We start from the raw sequence: 20,493 nt of genomic DNA on the forward strand, positions 1-20,493 counted from the left end.
TGAAGAAACCAGAACTAACGTTCTTTCAACCCTTATGGGAAAGATTTTTTTCAGGTGGAGTCTTTAACACATTGATAGAAGGGGACAAAATATCGATATTCTGGTGGAAATCTGAATTTAAGTCAAAACACGTTAGTTAGACCCCCTTCCTTTTTCGATCAGTTCACCTCTCCAATGTCGAATACTTGCCGACACTCCTGTACTGGACTGACATTGCACTAATAAGTGCTGCAATTAATTGTGAATACAAGATTTTGTTGCATTTGTTTCAATTAAAACATTAGCTTCATTTGGGCCATATAGATCTTGCATATTATAGTTATATGTATATGGTCAAGAGAGTTGACTGTAAGATTAAGACTTGATGACATGAAAAACATAACACTTCTTCTACAATTCTGAGATGTAATTGAAAATGTCATTAAAAATCATACCCTGCATTAGTCACAGTCATGAATATTTGATGTTAGCTAAAAGTGGTTGCTGAATAAGAAATCGTTAAATGTAAGCAAATTTCTGAGTGATGGCCTTCTGAGGCAGAAAGCTTTCAAATTGGTAGTCATATCACTGTAGCACCTCCATAAAATCAAAATCCACATCCAGTAAAGTATGTAAACAGAGAAGAACCTTGTCAAATATCATCTTAAAGTTCCAATACATTAATTATGCAACTTAGGTAAGAGTGCGATTCTGAGCAATGTTTTTACTTAAAACATAAATGTGAAGATCATTCCCTCTGGATTTATCTTTAATTTTTATCAATAAGTATAGAGGGGAAACAAAAGCAAATGAAACAAGAAATGCTTGTGAAGCACTTTTTCAAGTGTATACTTGTATATTTATTTCAACTATTGTATTTTATATCATTTGATTGTACTTGGAACTTTCTTCATGCACATCATGTTTTATATTTTAGTAATTTTACTTCACATTATTGATGTTTTGTTAATGTTATTATAATTTCCTTTTACTATTTTTATAACATGCTGTATCATTTTTATTGTGTGCAGCGCTTTAGAGTGGTTATTTATAGTCATATAAGGTGTTATATAAATAAATATTATTATTATTATCTATGCCCCCCGTAGTGCAGAATTAAAAAGGGTTATGCATATAATGCATCATTTGAATGATAGTAGTGCCAAACCATTTCAAAATACCTGGTACAGCAAAAGGAGTGGATGACCCCTATTGACATAGGAGATTGACCATGTGAACTAAATATCAATAGGGGTCATCCACTCCTTATACTGTACCAGGTAGTGCACCAAGTTTAGTGCCAATCAAGCAAATGATTCTGAAAATAAAGGAGACAATTATTACTATGTCCAGTTTAACCCTTGACCTTTGCCCAGATGACATTAAAATCAATAGGGGACATCTACTCCTTAAGATGTACTAGTGTACCATGTTTGATGTCTGTCAAGCAAAGGGTTCTCAAGATATTAAGGGGACAGTATATTCCTATGTCCAATTTGACCCTTGATCTTTGACCTAAACATCAATAAAAGTCATATTCTCCTGAAGATGTACCAGTGTACCAACTTTGATGTCTGTCAAGCAAAGGGTTCTCAAGATATTGAGCAGACAGTATATTCTTATGTCCAGTTTGACCCTTGACCTTTGACCTCAAAATCAATAGGGGTCATCTTCTCCTGAAAATGTACCAGTGTATAAGTTTGGTGTCTCTCAAGCAAAGGGTTCTTAAGAAGGATATTGAGCAGACAGTATATTCCTATGTCCAGTTTGACCCTTGACCACAAAATCACTAGGGGTTATCTTCTCCTGAAGATGTACTTAAGTGTTCCAAGTTTGATGTCTGTCAAGCAAAGGGTTCTCAAGATATTGAGCAGAGAGTATTTTCCTATGTCCAGTTTGACCCTTGACCTTTTGACCTGAAAATCAATATGGGTCCTCTTCTACTCGTATCCAACTCACATATGAAATATCATTACAATGAAATAAATGGTTCTCAAGATATTGAGCAGACATGTGGTCTACCGACCAACATAGCGACCGACCGACAGGTGCAAAGCAATATGCCCCTCTTTTTTGAAGGGGGGGGGGGGGGGCACAAAAAGGCTATCAACAGAATCATGCATGCAGTCTGCATGCCAAGTTCTGTTACTGCAATCAACATATATATTTAATGAAAGAAAAAGTGAGCAAGCTCACATACCCCATGCTCCAACATTGCTTGACAATACTTCACATAATGAATGGTAATGCTATATGCAATACTGCAAGAACAGGACATACAGGCTTCAAATTCTTAAGTTCAAAAGGGGCATAACTCCCAGAAAAATTATTGAATCAGAATTTCCTGGGAACATGCACATCAATACACAGTCTGTCCTTATTAACTACAATTAAGTTTCATGAAATTCTGTTGAGCTGTCTCAGAAAAGTTGCGCTGACAAGAACAGGACAGATGGGCTTGAAATTCTAAGATCAAAAGGGACATAACTCCCAGAAAAATTATTGAATCAGAATTTTCTGGGAATATGCACACCTACACAGTGTATCCTTATTAACAACAAAGTTTCATGAAATTCTGTTGAGCTGTCTCATAGGAGTTGCACTAACAAGAAAGGGACTGATGGATAACTGATTGACGGACGGGTCAAAAACATGCATTATACCCTCCGCAACTTCATTGCGTGGGGTATAATTATACTCTGTTACAAAGAAACCATGTATTCCATGGGTAGTCTGGGGTGAAGATTTGGACATTGATTGAACATGATTTTTCATTGGTCATCTGGTCAAGCTACATCATCTAATCAGAAGCTTCATATGCATTTAGTCTAATGAAGTGTACATGTATTTGACTTTATGTACTGTATGCTGGCATGATCTCAGCGAGTCCCAGTTTACCCTAGATAATAAGCTTCATACAATAGTGTTATCTGTTTTTCTCCATGCCGAAAATCAATTCTAACCTGAAGAATAGTTCAGAATTTGCTTACTACATGTATCTCTGAAACAATCAAGAGAAATTGTTGGTTTGGACATTGGAGGTTAACCATATAATCCCCTTTATTGCGCCAATGTAATATTTATTAAATAAATGACAATAAATTGAATTGACCTCATGATTTTGTCCAAGCTGGTGTTCAGTATTTCATATTCTTAATCAGAAGGAGGAAATTAATTGAACAGTTTGTACCAGAGAGCACTATAATTTATTAGTTAACAGAAACAACACAGCTTAATTTGAATATGTTTACCGAGAAAAATTGCAGTGCTGTACAGAAATGTACCTTGATGCACTTCACATTATATGATGCACAGTGAAACTTATCGGTAATACAGCAACATACATTTAGTCATTATAGCATTTGTTGTTATTCACTATTACTATTATCAAGTTTTAACCTGTGTATATATATAAAATTAAATATATATCCCAGAAAAAAATTCTTCAAACAATATATTCCTATATTCAAAAGCTTTTTTAAACAAGGAGAGCTTTTTTTAAAATTATGAGCACTATATAAACATGTAGATATGTTTGAATCGCAAAATGATAGGAAAAGATTATTCACACGAGTTTTTTCTTTTATATTTGTAAATTTGAGTATCACATGCTCAACACTATATGGACAAGTTCATACCTGATTAGAGGGATTGACTGTTAATGTACGATATCTCAAAAGCATTCGACTCAAATAGTGAAATGAACATTACATTCCCTTCAAAGTATTCTCTGGAGTTTGAAATACATAAATTTCAATCTCTGAATCCATTTCTGAAATGCGTCACGGTACGCTGATTTAGGTAGACCTCTGAGACACTGACAGATGGCCGAGTCAAGGGCTTGTTGGGACTTCTAACGACGACCAGATAAGAACTTTTTAAGTTTTGGAAAAAAGAAAAAGTCGCATGCATGGGGCTAGATCTGGAGAGTATGGTGGGTGTGGCAAGATGGTAACCTTCTACGACTTCAAAAATTGCTTCACAAGCTCAGATGTATGTGATGGAGCATTATCATAGAGTAGATGAACATGCCTAAATCCTGACACAGGGTGTCGTTTATGATATTTCTTGAGCTTTTTTAGTATAACATCTCGGCAATACCGAACTGTAACACTTTTACCCTTCGGCACTGGAATGTGTACAGCTATACCATCACATGAGAAGAATATGCAATAAAGAACCTTCTTTGTGCTTATGGTTCTTTTGGCAACTGCAGGTCTTCTGCCGTGCTCAGTTAGCCATATTTTATTTCCAATTTTTCTTACTGGTTCGAAATAGTGAACCCATGTTTCATTACCAGTAACAATGTTTGCAAATTGTCTTTGATTGTATTTGGGAAACATTTTGAGCAATTGCTTAGCGGTTTGTACTTGTACCTGTTTTTGGTCATCTGTCAATATATGTGGTATCAATCTGGCAGAAATCTTTCGTACTTTCAAAATACGCTTCAAAATGAAATGCACCCGCGATAGTGTTATGCCAACAGCTTTGGCAATATCACAAATCGTGTATCTGCCATCACTTACAATTATTGCCCTGACTTAATTTGAGACAATGCCAGATATTGCTGCATCTTTGATGGACTCAGTGCCAGTCAGAAATTTCTTTCTCCACCTACGAACTGTCTCGTAAGATACCTTATCAGACCCATAAACTTCCCTAATTCAGTAAAAAAAACTGCATTACCGAATGACCGAGTTTTGTGCGAACTTTTATATAAGCTCCAATTTCTTTAATATTCTCAAACTGTTTCCCAACCATGTTTACAACAGTGGTCAACTACTGGCTCTATTAAAATGACTATAAGTTTAAAACTATGTGGAACTAAAGGCTCGTGTTTATACTCTTAGAAAGGTATTGAATAGAGCTATTCAAGAGTATCATCATCCACAAAATCGTGCAAAGCGTTATCGCGCTGTGGTACAATACACATTACATATCGAACAGCCCTTGCTCTCATATAAATATTAATTCATTGAACTAATATTACATGTACTGTGCAAATTTAGTGAAAATAAATCAGTGTTATATATATATATATAAATCCCAGTGGAATTGCTTTGATATATACATGTATAGTAATTAAGTATATATATTTCTGCTTTAACCAACTGCCACAGAAATCCATCAAAATTTGTACCCTAGCTGTACCAGCAAACTGACATTAAATAAATAGTTCAGTCTATATCGAACATAGATTTTTTTGAATCTGTGGACTGAACACTGAGGCAGAAAATATAATTTTATCTGTGGACTTTTAACCCCTGGAAAAAAGTTTCTCATGCACACTAATTTCCATGCTGCTATAGTCTAATAACAGTCTATTACCACTTGGGGACATGAAAGGACACTGATAATTGCATGTACTTCCACGCTATTTTTCCTAAGTAAACAGATAATGTAGTGAAATTGTTTGTCTCACGAACGAATAAGTTGGTATTTGTACAGGTAATAAAATAGCAATTTAATAATGGTTATACAGCTTATTCAGAGGAACTTGTATTGAAAATATCTCTAATAAATATAATTCTTCTACAACATTTTCTCTTTTTCTTTGCTCTAAAATATCGGTTAATTTGAGATTGCTTATTCTAAAATATTTACATTCACTGTGTGCATCTGCTTACCATTGCTTTCATTTGAGGCTATGAAGACACACTCGTTTCAATCTTGTTAGGTCCAGTGTTTTAGTACAAATTATGTCCACATATGAATATATATATTACATGAACTCTGTGACCTAGCTACTTTGAGACAATTTGTTGAAATTGCAAAAGTGAAAAGATGTTTTCTGGTTTACTTTTTACCTTTCATCTGATTTAACGTAGTTCCACACTCGTGTGACGTCATAGGATTTTGCAAAGTCAATAATTTAATGATAGGAACATAAATTTTGTTGGAATCTTTTTCAATAGTTATTGTAAAAAATCTTGTTAGCCATAAAATATTTCAAACTTCTTAGTTTTATTTGAATAGTCAATGATATGTTTCAAAATATTGAATCCAAGGACAATAACTCAGTGTTTTCATTCAATTATTTATCAAGTCCATAATGCGATAGATTTCCTTTATTTTTGACAAACAGTTTACCAAGGTGATAAGGAATCATTATCTGTGTCTTTTCATGAAATTACATACAATTTTAATCCCGAGTGATTTAAATAGCTCAGCTGTATGGTGCCAGACTTCAGTTTTTGATGGGGGTATACATAATCTGGAAGCTATAGATTTGAAATTAAGGAAAGGTATGGATTTTTCCCCATGAATAACTATAACAGATGTAACTCTACTAATATAAACAGAAAAAATGATATGTAAACCATGCTATAAGGAAAATGCGTCCACATTTGTTTGTTTTTAACATTTTGGGGAATAACGCTAATTCAATAATTTTCCACATATTATTCTAAAACTTGATGAACATATTGAAAATGACATGTGTTTTAGTTATTGACATGTTTCCCAATAAAGAAATGCAATTCAAAAAACATTTTGTTGTTTTTATATTAAAATAACAACACATAACTGTTTCCAATGAATTTCATAAAAATCTACATCGGGGTATATGACTTTAGTGGTGTATGTAATGAAAATTAATATGGAAACCCTTAACTGTTTTGCCTTTTTTCATTACTCTGAATGTTACTTTATTGATTCCAAACAAAAAAATGCTACCTAAACCCCAAAAATCCAGGACTAAGGACCCACCTTAAGTATATCAAATAATGCTTACATCTCATATGATGGTTTATATTAATTGCATTTAGAATTTGCCTTTGGACTATCTTCCTTTACCATCATTCAAACATGAAAACCATTACAAAATACGGAGACATTAAGTCAAGGTCAAATGATTTTCAGCTGTAAAATCTAAATAACTTAACATGTTAATAATACAATGTATAGATCTATATTTTACAAACTCAAAAGTATCCATATTAGAAAACAAGAGGCTCATGGGCCACATCGCTCACCGAAGCTACAGTTACTAGTAATAAACAAGTTTGAGCAAAACTATCATTATACAAGCAGCTTGGTTCAGAAAAACTTTTAAAAGGTATAACAACTATAAACTCATTAATTATAAAATTTAATTATCAAACTTGACCACAAATTCATTAATTATCATATGCCCTTGTAGATGGGTATGGCCTTTCATATTAACAAATTTCATTTAAGGATGTTTTGTGCCAAGTTTCCCGTTCCCTATACATTTGCATGTAAAACTTTCATTCCCTATTGTAGTCCCACCCTAACCCCAGGGGTCATGATATTTACAAACTTGAATCTCCATTTTGTCAGGAAGATTTCATGTAAATTTCTATTTTTGTGATCATCTTCCTCTTGAAGAGGCATGGCCGGGCCTTCATTTGAACAAAATTTAATCCCCTTCACCCAAGAATGCTTTATGTCAAGTTTGGTTAAAATTGGTCCAGTGGTTCTGGAGAATACTTTCCTATATATCAGTATGTAAAACTTTGATCCACCAATGTGGCCTCACCCTATCCCAAGGGGTCATGATTTTAACAAACTCCAATCTTCACTATGTCAGGGAGCTTTCATGAAAATTTCAGCTTTTCTGTCCCAGTGGTTCTTGAGAAGATTTTTAAATGACCCCATCCTATTTTTGCATTTTTGTGATTATCTCCTCTTTGGAACGGACATGGCTCTTTATTTCAACAAACTTGAATCCCCTTCACCTAAGGGTGATTTGTTTCAAGTTTGATTGAAATTGGCCCAATGGTTCTGGAGAAGATTTTCCAATATACATGTATACATGATATCCTATTGTCGCCCAACCCTACCCATGGGGGCAATGATCTGAACAAATCTGAATCTACTCTATATCAGAAAGCTTTCGGGTAAATTTCCACTCTTCTGGTGCAGTAGATCTTGAGGAGAAGATTTGTAAAGATATTTTTTTATATGTTCACATGTACAATTTTGATCCTCTATTGTGGCCCCACCCTAACCCCCAGGGTCATGATTTTAACAACTTTGAATCTCTACTAAGTCAAGAAGCTTTGATGTGAATTTCAGCTTTTCTGGCCCAGTGGTTCTTGAAGATAATTTTCAAATGACTCCACCCTATTTTTGCAATTATGGTATTATCTCCCCTTTGAAGGGAGCAGGAGTCTTCATTTGTGCAAACTTGAATCCCCTTCATCCAAAGATACTTTGTGCCAAGTTTGATTAGAATTGACCCATTGGTTCTGGAGGAGAAGATGAAAATGTTAAAAGTTTATGACGAATTGTCAAATTTCAATCAGAAAAGCTCATGAGTCTTTGGCTCGGGTGAGCTAAAAATACTAAAAAATATAATGTATTTCTTGGTTTGTTAAACAGAACACAAAGGTTGCAAACATTGTAGAAAAAATTTGCATAACCTGCTTGTGCAGGTTAAATTTTTTTTTCTCTGCAATGTTTGTGACCTTCACCCTCCTGTTTAACAAATTAAAAAAAGCATTTTATTATTGAAATATCATTTAATCTGAAGTAAATTAACAGTCCTCTGAGCTGATAACTGAACTGTTTTCAGTAACGGTTATATTGAAGTACCCCACGTTGGTTGTCGTCATAATCGATGAATCTGTACTCTTACAGGTATAGCTACAGATAGGTGTCAAGACTACAAATGTAGTTCTTTACCATGCTTTTATAAAAATGAACAAATATGTAAATAATTTGGTTCGATAAGTATTGCTTAGGTTTATCAGCATTATTTTGGGATTGATTGAAATCAAAAATTATTTTTTCCGAAATGGACGAAAGATTTTTTTTTAACTTTGGATTGATATATTGTAAATAATCATGCTGTTCCCCTGTATTTCAATTCATCCAGAGTAGATTGCAGTATTGCTCAAGATAAGCATGTGCAACAACAGTCACAGTACTCAGATAATAAAGAAAAGTTAATCACCATAAATGACTCAATGAATATAAAGGAAAATTATCAGCAAAACATGAGGCCCATGGGCCTTATTGGTCACCTGAGTATTAATCAAAAGTATCACTAGTCCGAAAGGCAATGAAATCCGGAAAATATTTCCTGTTCTGAATTCTAATATTCTAACAGTATAAAACAAGATGTGTTCTTAAAACTTGAATGCCCTCAAAAGTGTCTATACTGATGGAAGAGTACGATATTGACATATATTATTTCATATATAACATTAACATGACATCATTCATTTTGATCCGTCCTAGTGTCAAACTCTGGGGTTGTGAAATTTACAATTTTGGTAGATTATACCGTATCAGAAAACAAAGAAGTCTTTCAATGATAAAGACAATAATCACTATAATAATTTTGGCCCCACCCTGAAACCAAAACCCTTAACAGCCTGGGATCAGGAAACTTACAATTTTGGTAAAGGACTACCTACTCCTAAAATTCTATCTAATTTCAATTTAGTATCAATAGTAAACAAGATATTATTTGAATGTTTTATACATATACACTATATATACCAAGTTTGGCCCTGCCCTGGAGTCAGAACCTCTTCCCAGGAGGTTATGAAATTTACAATTTTGGTAGAGGCCAAATTAAGTTCCTGCTGAGCTACATCGCTATGCATTTAGTTTTGCTTAAAGAGGTTGTAAAGAAAAAGAGTTTTGAAAATTGGTCGATATTTCGTAGTTTTTGCTCCAACCCTATAGCCCCAAGGGTGCAAGAGTACTGAAATTTACATTTTATGTCATCCTTGTCCAAAAGATGCTTCATAACAAATTTGAAAAGAATTAGAAAAGTAGTTATCAAGAAGTTAAAAAAAATTTCAATTGTTAACACATTTAATCATTGAGTCAGACCATTTTGGCCCCTGAATATTATACCAAAACCCCTACCCCTGGGATCATCAAATTTACTTTTTTTGATAAAGGGCTAGCAGTTTATTCTAAATATCTCTTTAATTTCAATTAATGTTCTTGTCTGTATAAGCTTTGAACTCTGACAACACATTTAGTTGCAAACAATTCAGTTGCTCCACAGAATTCTAATTTATATGACTCTGCACCCAAGGTATCATAGTCTATTTCTACTATTTTAATAACAAATTTGTCACAGAAACTGCAGAAATAAGCAGTCTGATTCTTTACTATAACCTGCTGAATGCAGCCATGGAGTAAAAACTGCATGACATTGTCAGCTTAACATGTCAAAACAAGACAACCATCTCTATTAATAATCAAATAGTACATAATAATCATATTAAAATTTTACATTTCTGAACCACAGAATAAATTACATGTATTGAACTGTTGGTAGAATGTACCTTCCTAGTCCTATATATAAGTAACTGATAACACCAACCCCTTACCAAAAATCAATTCACAAGAACCACTGCATTGTTCCTCTAAACTGCTGGCTTCATACAAATTACACTGTGAATGGAGTCTTGGAGTGGAATCAATACAAAATCCAATGATCCAAGTTTAAGCCCAAAGTCTTGAACATGATCTAATGAATATTCTATAACTTTCCTACTTAAAAGTGATGCTGCATGTCAGATGTTCAGAAAATCACCGAAGAGAGTAAGAAGTCCACACAGTTCTGTATCTCTACACAGCCATTGCTTCCTCCAAAATATGTCTGCTATAGTCTGAGTAAAACAAAAAATCAATTCATATTGATCCAATGTGTATTTTCATATTCAGTGATGCCAGGATCCACCGTAGAGATCCACAATGTCTTTCCAATACAGAGGAACCCGGTCTACCATGGCAAACAAAATTGATTTTATTTGAGAACTGACACACTTGCTCATTTGAACATATATATGTATTAAATCATATTATATTTCTATTGCCTAACAAGTGATGATCACAAAGATCATGTATTTTCTCTGCAAACAGAATAGGGCACATTGTCTTGCATAAAGCAACATGCTATCCCCTTTAAAACACCATATATCCATGATCATAGTTCTGTAATTATCATCAAATTAATTTTTCTGTTACCTACTCTTTAGGGCTAAATGGTTGAAATGCATTCCTTATGTTTTCTTGACAAAAACTAACTATAAAAGCCATTAATGGACTGTTACAGTATGATTTAAGTACAAGTTTAGAAGTCAATATCCTGCATTACTATAGTTTCGACTTCCTTGTATTTTCAAAATCATCTCAAAATTCATATTTGATAAATACAGTCATACTGGCATATGATATATATATTCATTAGAAAATGACAATCTGTGACTATGTAAAGAAAGACAACTCCATTCTGTAGCTGCATGCAGTCATGCACTCGCTGAGATCGATTATTGTCACCCTTCACACAACTTATATATTCTAAAACCGTAATATGTTGAGATGGCGCCACTGTTCGAGTGAGTGCTGAGTGAGCTACGTATACATATGCAGATCCATAATATTATCCCAGGGCAATGGGGCAGATCCATAACATTATCCCAGGGGAATGGGTTCCACCTATTGCAATTTTTCATGGGAACAGAACCAATACTATAGGGACTAACACTTTGTGTTTACATCTGACAGTGCAATAGTAAAGATAATTATATTTATTTTCTATTGAACTCGAGGGCGGGGTGTCAGATCCTCCCTTTATATCCTGAACACCTAACACATATATCCTCTTCCAATGGAATTAAAATGTAAACAATATCACATGGTATAGAATCCTAATTTTTGACACAATGATTAAAAATATTTCAGTAATAGGAAATGTAGCTATACATATTACCCCCCCCCCTTCCCAATTTTTGTATTTTCTAATTCTTTGAAAATGATAGATTTTAAAAGATCTATTCAAAAGCCTGAAATTAATGAAGCTGATCATGATCATTTCATTACATATTTTCATCTAGACATGAGTACAATTTCTCTGTCATAGTAACAAAAGTGGCATTATTGATTTTCCCCTTCTGTGAAATGCTAAATTAACCATAAGGGCAATAATGGGGGTGGGTGGGTTGGTGGGGGGTCACCATATTGTGCATCAAGGAGTAGAAACTGAAAATACAATTTGAGTGGTTGCTATTAACCAGGTTTTTATTTTCTGTTGCACAAAGCATTATATACTCCTCAATTTGATCCGCCACTTCATCATTTTGTTACATGATGACAAAACAAAGACTGTGAAGTCACATCCATCATCTGCCCTTAATCAATCTTACATTCTGCTATACAGTGTACATTCATTATAAGGTCTGCTTATTTCCAATATATATGGAGCAATGTATCATATGACTAGGATGAAATTCATAATCTCAGGTTAACGATATGCAACTTTGCGTGATATAAAAAGGACACTCAATAGGATTATGGAAGTGTTTTTTATTAATGTCAAAAATTTATTGGATGTACAATGTGTATATGTCCTAATCTTTAGAGTTTGCTGCACTTGCTATAAAGGCTATTCATAAATTTACCAAAAGTCAAACAACATACAGAACTCAAAGATGGGGGTTTATACAGAGTCCACATCTCCATGTTCCTGCAGTTTTTTTTCTCGGTATTTTGGTTACCAAGTATTGTGACAGGGGCAATAACTCTTTGTACATATCAAGGTGATAAAAGAAAATTATAACAGTTTCTGCGCATTGTAGCCCCAACTTCATGACATATAACTGCTTTTCTTTCCAACACCACATTATATCCAAACAAGACAATAAGAGTACCAAAAATGGTACATAATACGCCCATGAAAACGCTTACAGAAGATGTTTTTCTTAAGCCATAATTTGTAGAAATTCGCTTCAGGTAGTATCAGACTGTGACATACTTCTTTGCATAATATGAATTAAGGGTCTTTAGCTTAAAACTGTGACAGGAGTTTTGACCAAGTTCAACCTGTAAATATTCAAAATGTCAAAGAAAATAAAAAAATTTTGAGAATCAAAATCCTAGCACTATGCACATCTAATTTATTTACAAATACCATAGCTTATAAACTGTGAGAGGAATTATAAGGGCAAACGATTTCCTTTATTTAATATAATATTTCCCCAAAATGGACTAAAGCCCCTTTCACACATTCACCGATGAGACGCTGGTTCCTCCCCGCTCATCAATCTGTGATAATCCACCATCACTGTGTACAAACCATATATGCATCCATCTGGCTTGCTGGTCAAGCCAAACCGTAAAAAAAATTAAACACGTCTAATCCCCCCCCCCCCCTGAATCGTCGCAGAAGAAAATCCTCCATATTGATCCATGTAGGCACCGTGTATATCTGTGTATCAACCGAGAGGTCCGTGTATCAACCGAGAAGTCTGTGTATAGCTACCATAGTAACCTTGTAAAGTCTGGGGTCATCCGCCGGTGCGAAACTTCTCTGCTGAAGAAAGCAGATGTCTAAGGTTTGTACACGGATTGTTCACGGTAACTATACACAGACAGTCATGATAAACACAGGGAAGAAAGACCATGATAATCCGTGGACATCCATGTACCATGTATCTCCATGAAATAACCATGGATAGACTGGTAGAAACCGTGAACATGTGTACGCTCTGTGATCATGCCGGCACCAACCAGGATTTTTTCAAAGGACGTACGGGTAGCTACCATGCTTATTCATAGGAAAACTGGTGTTTTCCGTGTCTGCATCATGATAAGACTGTGTTGATATCGTCATTACGACGTCACAGAACCCAAAGACGCCGGATCAAGCCGGATGACTGCAATTTTGCATCTGGCCTCGACCGGCTCCTCAGGTCCGTGAATGTGTGAAAGGGGCTTAAGTTCAACAAACCTGTAATTCTCTTAAAAATTGAAGAAAATCTAAATTCTTGCCACATGCACACCTTCCATACCCATACAAATACTCTGAAAAATAACAAGGTCCTCACATGAAAACTGGAAGGGAAAATAAAAAACAAATCATGTACTCTCTATGCAATAATTCCTCCAAACTGACTATGTTCAATAACCTGTAATTTTCTCAAAAAGTGAAGAAAATGAAAATCCTTGCCAAACGCATATCTTCAATACCCAAATAAACACTCTGTAAAATAAGATGGTTCTCACTTGAAAATTGTGGGAGGGGTTCACAGAATAAATCATGTACTCCCTTTGTAATATTTCTTTAAAACGGACTAAGTTCAACAACCTGTATTTTTCTCAAAAATTGAAGAAAATCAAAATCCTCACCACTTGCACATCTTCAATGTCTATACAAATACTCTGTAAAACAAGATGTTCCTCACTTGAAAATTTTGGAGGGAGTTCACCGGACAAATTATGTATCCTCCATATAATATAAATCTTAAAATAAAGGGGCAAAACTCCAGCAAGAGAGGTAGAAAAAGACCAAAATCACATGATAGAAAGTGATCCACAAAGAAGCTACATAGCAAGTTTCAGCTTGATATGTGGCAGAAAACCCCAAATGGACGGACAGACATTGTTGTACCATAATACATCCCATCTAAAGACGGGCGTATAAAAAGATATTGAATCAGATGTTGACAAACTCAAAAAGTTTAATGTATTCCTTGAAACTACGAACCAGTTCTGAATTAGAATTAAAGTAAAGATGAAATAGCATTAAGCCATTTTATCTAATATGTATTTATCATATACATGTAGCACAAAAATTTCTGATTGACTATTGTTTGAAATAAATTTATTCAGGGTACACTATTCATTAGTGGAAGGGCAAAAGGAAGAGAGTTAAAATCTTACAATTAAAGAAAATTGAAGTACATTCATTTAATTAATTTTGTTAATGAAAATTGTGAAATTACAAAAAAAATTTAATCATCAAAATAAAATTATCAAATCTTGTCTGGCATATTAAATTTTGTGAATAAGAAAGCTCTTTCAATTTAGAATATTTAGTTCCCTTCCCTTCAAAATAATTTAAAATATCTTAATCATCATTAACTAACCAGCAATCTATATGTAGTATATGTAACATTATAGTTTCCACTTTTTCACAAGAATTCAAGCCTGAAAGAGACTTGAAATGCAACCTATATACATGTAGTTGCAAATATGACCATCCAACTGGTATGCAAAGCATTCTTATGATAAATCAACAGCAGTCACACTCTTTTATCATGTGACCTTATTAGCAATCCACTGCACAGGCTGTAAAGCTCTTTTATCATATTAGCCCATGGTACAAATATGTCACCATCCAACTGCAAAGCATTTTTGAAATAGGTAGTAGTTGCTAACCAAATTTCTGATTTTCTGAATCAGCTAGATCAGCAGCTGTATGAGTGTATTGATATGTGATCTTTGTTTGATTAACATAATACAAGGAAGGAATATTTCATGACAAAATACATGCACATAAAAATAATGGCAACCATTATGATTACATTTGATGGGCTATATCTTAATTACTTCAGTTATTCACTTTCACAGTTTCTATCATTCACAGTGTAATAAGTCTTGAACAAATGACATCATAAAGTCCTGAATATTAAAAAAAAATCAAAATGGTCCAGAGTTTTATTCTTGTTGTCTTTAATTGTTTTAACCCTGCACAAAACTTTCTGTTAAAAAGCGCAACCTGTGAAACTTTCGGAGACACACTACTCGCTGTCAGTAGAGGAAGAGGATAATTCTCCAAATGTAAGACTTTAAAATTACGGAAAGGAAAAACAAAACAAAATTTTCCATATATTGGATTGGCAGTCATGGCGGATATTCATGAAAACTATGAGCATGAATCTAACCTCACAACGAGTACAACATTTCAGAATTCTGCTTTATATTACTTCTAGACTCTAGATCTATGGACAATTAGCAGGAGTCATGCACATTCCTAATTTGTATAAAAGACCAGGCCCAAAAATTATTGTTGTTCATTCTAAGCTCCCTCTTAAGTAATGTGTTTATAAGGAAAGGTAGGCATTATAGACAGTAGTCCCAGCTGGAATAAATGCACAGATGATTAAATCATTTTCTTTGTGTTTGACAAATTGTGTTTTTAGCTTTTAATTCCAGTTAAAACCAGACAAGATTTCCATTTATTTTATAAATTTCTTTCAATTCTGTTTTGGATCAGAAATATCTTGACCCATTAAATTGTAAAGCTAAAGGTATTTTAATGTAAACCATTAAATCCCTGCACCAAAGAAGCATTTTCAAGTAATTTTCCTGCTTTTCCAAGACATTGTCAATAAGCTATTTTGGGGGGTAAGAAAAAAGGCTAACTTACTTGTTTAACTTACTCTTAAAAGAAAATGATACGAGTCGATATTAGGAAAATTTAATGTGTTCTGAAAATGGCACATTGTGGACACCTTGCATATTTTATGTTTGCAGATGGGGCTGATATTAATGCTTTAGGTATTGTACCCATTAATGGTGGCACTAGAACATGAAACTCTTGTGCCTAATTATCATCTACACTTTGTTATTTCATTGGGTGATGAAGGTAGCAAGCATTGCAGAAAAAAATTAGCGGTTTATGCATTTTTTGGGCAATATTTAATGATTGATACCTCCATCATCCAAAGAAACAACAAAGAAAGACATAATTATTGTTTATATTACATTTTTATGTATTTTTAAAAGATATAAACTAGACTAAAGTACTAAAATACCATATGTTTGACTCATTCGTTATGTTAAACAGAACAGCCAATGCACCCTTTGACCTATGATGAAAGGTGAAGATAACAAACAGTGATCAGTCTCATAACTCCTATAAGCAATACAAAATAGATAGTTGGGCAAACACAGATCCCTGGACACACCAGAGGTGAGCTCAGGTGCCTAGGAGGAGTAAGCATCCCTGTCGACCGGTCACACCCGCCATGAGCCCTATATCCTAATGACGCTCCAAATTTGGTAATGATTGCGCAGACAGGTGGTACTAAAAAACCGGATCGAACTAGTTTGCAACAAACATGCATTCATTGTCTATGATGAAAGCAATGTCAATTTCAAAAGAAAAATAAGAGAAAACATTCAGTGAATGTAAAATATTCCAAATTTCTATTTACATGAATGATACACTCGTTAAATAAAATTGCACCAAAACATAAAGATTTCAGACTTAAAACTTTCTGAGAAAAATCAGCTCTCATCATTCTCAATACTTGATTTCTAACTGTGCATATACTACATATAAATATGCTAGTGTAATCACTTGCAGTCCAGCAATATTTCCTGTTGATATAATATCATTTTGGAGTGTATTGTCTTTATTCAAAGAAGGAAATAAGAAATAATACATGTTTTTTTCCAAATGTTTGCCAAGCAATCAGACTCAAGATTTTGACATTAAAGCACATAATTCATAAGATCATAAAATTAAATATCTAAAGCATTATCAAATACAACATTGTATGAATGTGAATATCATTTTACATAAAAGTGTGTTAAAGTACTAGTGAAAGGTGAAGATAACGAACAGTGATCAATCTCTAATAACTCCTATAAGCAATACAAAATAGTGAGTTGGGCAAACACAGACCCCTAGATATACCAGAGGTGGGATCAGGTGCCTAGGAGGAGTAAGCATCCTCTGTTGATCAGTCACACCTGCTGTGAGCTCTATATCTTGATCAGGTATATCGAGTTATCTGTAGTCAAAATTAGTGTACCAAGAACGGCCTAACAATCGGTATGAAACAAGTTAGACAGCATTTGACCCAATGATAGGTTGTATTGGCAAACTAGATTGTCATAACGACCATAGAATTTGCAAAATGCTGACTTTTAACAAGACTATTGAAACCCCTGCACCATCAACTTGTTTGTCAGTAGCCTGCCTCAATTTAAAATCTGATCATATGCAGAACAAGCTCTTGCGTATCGAATCAGTTAAGAGATATAAACACCTTATACAAGTGATAACGGAATATTAATTGCTACATGAATTTATGAATGTCTTTCATTTTGAGTTCACAGGGATATATCGAGTCGATATATGAATGAAAATTAGCATTGTTAATAGATAAAACCTCATCGATATATTTAAATGTCGCATTAAAGGCCACAGCAAGAGATTTTTTCTTCTCAAGCAGAAGTTTCTGGTGTGTCCAGGGTTCCGTGTTTGCCCAACTATCTATTTTGTATTGCGTATAGGAGTTATGAGATTGATCACTGTTCGTTATCTTCACCTTGCAATAAATTCTGCTTCATATGAATAAAAAACAGGTCAGCTAGTATCATTTTTATATGTCCATCAAAGATGGGACGTATTATGGTACGGCATTGTCTGTCTGGACCTTGTAGGCAAAATGCAATATGAACTGATCGTACAACTTGGTACATTTGATCAACATGATGAGAGGAAGATGCCTATTGGTTTACAAGGTCCGGGGTCAAAGGTCAAGGTCATAGTATCAGTTACAAGGAAAACCTTGTAGGCAGAATACTGACCAATCTATTGGAGCTAGGATCTTGTAACTTTGTACATTTAATCACCATGATGAGAGAAAGATGTCTATTGTTTTTTAAGGTCAGAGATCAAAGGCCAAGGTCATATCAATTAATAGGAAAACCTTGTAGGCAGATTATACAGACCAATTTATTGAGACTCAGGACCATCAAACTTGATACACATACTCCTCATGCCAAATGGAGGACACCTTTTGTTCTTTGTGGTATAAGGTCAAAGTCGTAGTATCACTTAGTAGGAAAACCTTGTAGGCAGGATACAGATTGAACCATTGAGGATCTGATTATAATAAGGACTGTCAAACTTGGTACACATACACCTTATGCCAAGTAGAGGATGCCTATTGTTTCTCAAGGTCAAACACCAAGGTCATTGTATCACTTAGTAGAAATACCTGAGGAATATAAGTTCAGTTTGCATTTCAGCTGGACTGGTGCACCATTATAATATGTACTTTTGGGGTAAAAGTAGGTAAAAAAAAAAATTCTAGTTGTTTTGGTTATGAATATAGGTATTGACCTGGGATTTTGTCACAACCTCCCACTCAGAGAAATACATAATCTGTTCACACTTCAACTTGATTGGTGCACCATGACCTATTCTGGGGCTAAAAGTATGTCAAATAGTTTTCTGGACTTTTTCTCATTATGGATACAGATATTGCACTGAAGGTCTAACCGTGCAGGGATTTTTTTTACCCCATTGAATCCTGGGGCCAGGGCCTTCAAGTTTGGGGAAAATAATGATATTTGATTGAAATTGGGAAATTTGTTTCATACAAATAAATAAGACAAACAAGCAAAAAGTTAACCATTTGATATTTTATTATCAATGTGCCTTAGACAAACTTTAAATTCCGGTCTTTGGCAGAGAAAAAACTGTCAAAAATGTTTTGCAACAGAGTGGCACCGAGGTTGAATGCATGGCCCCTCATGGCATATTCTCATCAAAGCATCCATCATTTGGGAATTTTTAGGCATCATTTTGGGAAAAACAATTGCTTTTCAGCATTGGGAATGGGGCCGAATTTCAGCCCTCTACAGACCCTAAAAAAATCCCTGTAACGGGTGTATGTTATACTGTTTGCGGCGCTCTTGTTATGCATGTAATTGACTAGCTTAATTTTATAGCAAAATTTCTTTCTACCACAAAAAATATTCATCACATATTATCATGAATGTTTTGATTACTGTAGAATCACTTCATGGAGTCAAATTTTAATGATAAAAGTTTAAGAAAAATATGGAATCCTTTGTTCATGAGATTGGATTTCATGGCTGAAGAATCATTATTCCAAATTATAGATCAGTTTCTCTTGATCATGGGTTAATATTTACTGAAGTTATGGAGTACGTGTAATTGAGATTTGAAAGACAATTATAATTGATCGAAAGGATTTGGAATCCGATTCCTGATTAGGCAGACATCCTTTTAATTATGCAATATTGGATCAATGTTATTGTCATTTAATCAGAGGATATTCAAAGAAGTCTGCTTTTGCAAACACCTTCAACAGTCTGCAGTATTGATTACAGTGTGCTTCCTTTATATAATCTTAACCCTGAGAACCATGCAACCCACACACTTTGTGGAATCCCATCGTCTCGTGTCTTGAAAAACAATCATTGTCTGGAACACTGCCGTGGAAGAGCAACTGAAACATCCTCTGCAACTTGAAGAATACTATAATTGCATTGAAGACTGATCATCATCCATTATTTTTGCCACCTAAGCATCATTCCTTTCCTCTAAAAAACTTGATAAGATTCCAATAACAAGGCCCTTGGTATTGACAAATAGCTATCATTATGCTTGATTCAAAACTCAACACAGCATTGGCTAAGTACAGCACATCAAGACATTTATAGAACTGATAAAGCAATTTGTTCCCTCTTGTTTGGATCAAATTCAGTTAAATGTCTGCAAGTTTGAATAATTGAGTATTGAATGGGTGAAAACTGCAGCCCATAACATCAATAATTGTTGTTGTTACAGAAATTCAATATATGCGTTAGTATTAAACAAACAAGAGGCCCATGGGCCACAATGGTCACCTTTGAATCTTCTTGCTTTTGTAGACGGTTTACAAGCAGTAATTGCCAATAAAAGATCTATAAATACATTGGACTGTATATACTATATGAGGATAGAAGCATAATATGTTGACAAATTGTAACTAA

At 34.3% G+C, this 20,493-nt stretch overlaps 1 protein-coding gene across 4 annotated transcripts in view; it reads right to left on the reverse strand.

The window, feature by feature from the left end:
- LOC125650660 (uncharacterized) overlaps nucleotides 1–20,493 on the reverse strand; it is a 35,951-nt gene that overhangs the window by 12,647 nt on the left and 2,811 nt on the right. The window contains exon 1 of one of the 4 annotated variants that reach the window (XM_056166826.1): nucleotides 10,299–10,603. The exons of the other annotated variants lie outside the window; for them this stretch is intronic. The gene's annotated coding sequence lies outside the window, so the exon portion shown is untranslated. Of the gene's footprint in view, nucleotides 1–10,298; nucleotides 10,604–20,493 lie in introns of those variants that run through there. 4 annotated transcript variants of the gene reach the window in all.

Source organism: Ostrea edulis, chromosome 5 (genome assembly GCF_947568905.1).
Source record: "Ostrea edulis chromosome 5, xbOstEdul1.1, whole genome shotgun sequence".
NCBI lineage: Eukaryota > Metazoa > Mollusca > Bivalvia > Ostreida > Ostreidae > Ostrea > Ostrea edulis.